Here is a 3,875-nt window from a genome sequence, read left to right as displayed (position 1 = left end):
AAGATGCCCCTTATTCTGGACAGGTTAAGGAAGAACGCATGTCTAATATACAGAAATTATGTTTTTCTCCATATATATACATATACCACTCCATTAGAGAGAGTGAAAAAATTTTCACCATATCTCCCATACTATAATGTACAGTGGGGAAACAATTTATAATGTATTTTTTTAGTGCTCTCAAAGTTGGTGTTTGTTGCAGTTCTATGGATGGGGAAACTAAGACAAAAGATTGACTTGTTCATGCTTCAATGAGAGTAAATGGCAGTACAAGGACTTCATTTTAATTCTGTTAACTTCAAAATCATTATTTTTTCCATATTGTCTCCCTATTAATTACTTAACATGAGTTCACTTTTCCATAAACTTTGCAAAACAGAAGAATTCTATTGGGGCCTTTCTTTTTTTTTTTTTAAGAATTTATATATTTATTTATTTGAAAGGGGGGTGGAGAAAGGGACAGAGCCCAATGCAGGGCTCAACCCCACAGCCCTGAGATCATGACCTGAGCTGAAATCAAGAGTCGGAGACTTAACTATGTGAGCTCCCCAAACACCCCATATGAATTCTATTGTGACCTGAATTATTACTTGCTCTGTAATGAATTTTGATTGCTCCTTGATTTAAGGAATTTCTCCCATATTAACTACTTGCCCTCTCTAATCTTTTGATTGCCTACCTTCACTATTAATGTGACTATAAAATTAGCATCACCTTAACAAAAGAATATTTAGCTGCAAATAAAATAAATAAAAATACATTTTCTCTTTAAAAATGTCTATTTGGGAAGAAGAATTATAGATTATTTTCATTATTTTATTTCCTTTTTTACATGATATTTGTGCACACTGCCTACAGTGTTCTCAGCAAAGGCATAAAATGACTGCCTTTAAAAAAAAAGGCATTCTTCCCAGATTCCTCCTTGGTGTTATATTTTTCAATTCTCTATAGAAAATCAATTTAGAAAGAAAAAATAGGGAAAGAGGTGTGAGAGAGAAAGGAAAAGAGGCATGTATTTCCTTCACACAGCTCATTCTTAGAGGTTATGAGAATTCCTTGAAAATAGAGTAGTTCTCAGAAATGTTAGAATTATCGTTCAAATACAATGTACAAGGATTGTCCACTTCAGCCTTGTTTGTGATAATAGGATATTAGATGCAATCTAAAGCCCATCGTTGGGACACCACTCAAGTATTAACTGCTTAATCAGATCCCTGCAAAAGCCATCCAATCTGAGCACAATCAGCTCCCCCTCTTATCAATCTTAGGATTTTAAATTGACAGGGACATTCAAGAGCACCTAAATAACACTCTTCATTTTATAGCTGAGGAAACATAGCCCCAGTAAAATTATGAGACCTGTTCAACATCATACCTTCAGTTGGCACCTAGTTAATAATCAAATAAAATAGAAGTCCTCTTATTCACTGAAAACAGAACCAGTAGTTGTTTGATAAACAGAACAAGCTAATTAAAATATACAATCATTAAAAAGTATTACAATTACATTTTTTCTTAATATATCTAAATCTATGCAAATTCACCTTTTTTTGTCACTGTTGGACCAAGGGTTTCTCTGAGAATGGGCCCACTGATTGGAGTTCCAAATCTTCCTTCCCACATAACCACATGTATAATGCATTTATGCATTGCTTATGATTTTCCACTATCATTTCTTTAAGTGAATAAGGAATTTTGCAAAGCAATCTAAGGGCAGAATCCTTTTAGAATTTTATCACCCATTTTCCATGTTTTATAATTGTCTCATGGCTACTTCAACAGCAATTTCTTTTAGCAAACACTTTTGAGCCTAGTGAAAGCATTCAACTTGGTCTTAGCACTTCCATTTCATTATTCCACATAATATTTAATTAAATAACACAATAACAATAACAATATGACTGGCAAGCAGAGATTTCAGATAAACTAAACTAACTCCAGGTAAACACGCAACTCACCTAATGAAAATAGATGTACCCAGGCATACTAGGAAGAAGGATGCTACCAGCAGTTATCTTTCAGTGTATCAGAGGCAACAGTGAGTGTTATTTATTCGTGGAGGGAATGGCAAGCTTCCATTAAACTACACAGTCAGGTAAGTAGAGACTGGCCAAGAGAGCTTCTACTGTAGTTGAACTTAAAAGTAAGTTTTCTCAACTCAAGATTCTCTCCACCATATTTGGATTAATCTCTAGCCAAGTATGTGATAACAAATTTAGTGATATCGGAGTACCTTGGTGGCTCAGTGATTGAGCATCTGCCCTTGGCTCAGGTGTGATCCCAGGGTCCAGGAATAAAGTCCCACATCAGCCTCCCTTCAGGGAGCCTGCTTCTCCTTCTGCCTCTGCCTCTTTCTTTGTGTCTTTCATGAATAAATAAGTAAAATCTTTTAAATAAATAAGGAAATTCAGTGATATCTTAAAAACAGACTAAATGTCTTAAAGGCAGATGCCTATGTTTTCTTATCCAATGACATCTGCAGAAGGAGGTTGAAGCAACTGGGACATGCCATTAACAGCCCTGCTTATTCAGCAATTACCGTTTTCTTTCTAAACTTTCTATATGAGAATCGAATGCTAATGAAAGTAAATCAAAATGTTACATCTGTATCAGTTAGGGTTCTCCAGGGTAGATAGAGAGATGATAGATAGGTGATGGTAAATTCTAAGGAATTGGCTCATGTGATTGTGGGGGCTCGCATATCCAAAATCTGTACACTTGTAAGGGAGGCTACCAAGCTGGAAACTTCAGGCAGGCCTTCTATGTTACAGTCTTGAGCAGAAGGCAGAATTCCTCCTTCTTCTTTTGGGGCGGGGTCGGGGGGGCTGTACTTCTAAATCCTTCAACTGATTAGATGAGACCCACCCATGTTATTGAGGGTAATGTCCTTAAAGTCAACTGAGTGCAAATGTTAATCACATCTACAAAATACATTTACAGTAACATCTAATATTTGGCCAAACAACTAGGCACCTTAACCTAGCAAGCTGACACATAAAATTAAATATCACTATATCCTATATGGCAGAGTACATAGGGTGATTTTAAAGCAAAATTGGAATTATTGATTAAAATATTTCAGTCATATCCACTTTCTGTATCACCAAAAACAAATAAACAGGTTTTCAGTCAAATTAGAGGCAAACATTTTCTAAACAATCTCTTCTATTCTATCCTAGGTCCCTGTGCTTTGTATCCAGTTGGCTTATCGATAGAAGCAATTCATGCTTTAATAATGCAAATGCTATACATTGATTAAAACAAAAAGATGCCCTTGGAAACATGTGCCTCATTTGTGTTATATCAGAGGAAGGTGGGATGCTTTCTCTATAATCATCTTAGAAGTTCTAGCAAACTAGCAAAAGTCTACCAAGAATCTAGTTTTCAAGATTTGTTGGACTTCCAATCAGATATGGGAAAGAAAATTTAGGAGCTTGGTAACTAGAAGAAACAGCTCTCTCTAAGGAAGAAGAGGAGCTAATGCTATGCATAGAAAAGTTCTCCAACCAAGCCTTGAAAGAAATCAGCTCAAGTTCCTTAAGAGAGAAGATTTTAATAAAATTTTAAAAGTTAGCTTATGCTTTGGGGAATCTAAGAAAATAATTGTGACAGAAGTGGGGATAGAGCCCTCATCTCAGTGAGTGTGACATCATAGCTCTCTGAAGTATAATAAAGAATTTGGCTGGCCTTTAGCTTTCTTGTTCTTGGGAGGTAAGTTCTGAATCCTTGAGATTTCCCAAGTGATGGGAATGTCTTTGTTATTTATGGTTTATGGTGAGCCCCAAGGGCCATATCTGAGTTTGGGAGGGGCGCTGGCCATGCCAGAAAAACCAATCATGTATATACAATGAAACCCCAGTGGAAAGTCTGGACAC

The sequence above is a fragment of the Canis lupus genome, chromosome 29, assembly GCF_011100685.1.
Source record: "Canis lupus familiaris isolate Mischka breed German Shepherd chromosome 29, alternate assembly UU_Cfam_GSD_1.0, whole genome shotgun sequence".
In the NCBI taxonomy this organism is placed as follows: Eukaryota; Metazoa; Chordata; class Mammalia; order Carnivora; family Canidae; genus Canis; species Canis lupus.
The sequence above is the reverse complement of the archived record's forward strand: the minus strand, read 5'-3'. Positions refer to the sequence as shown.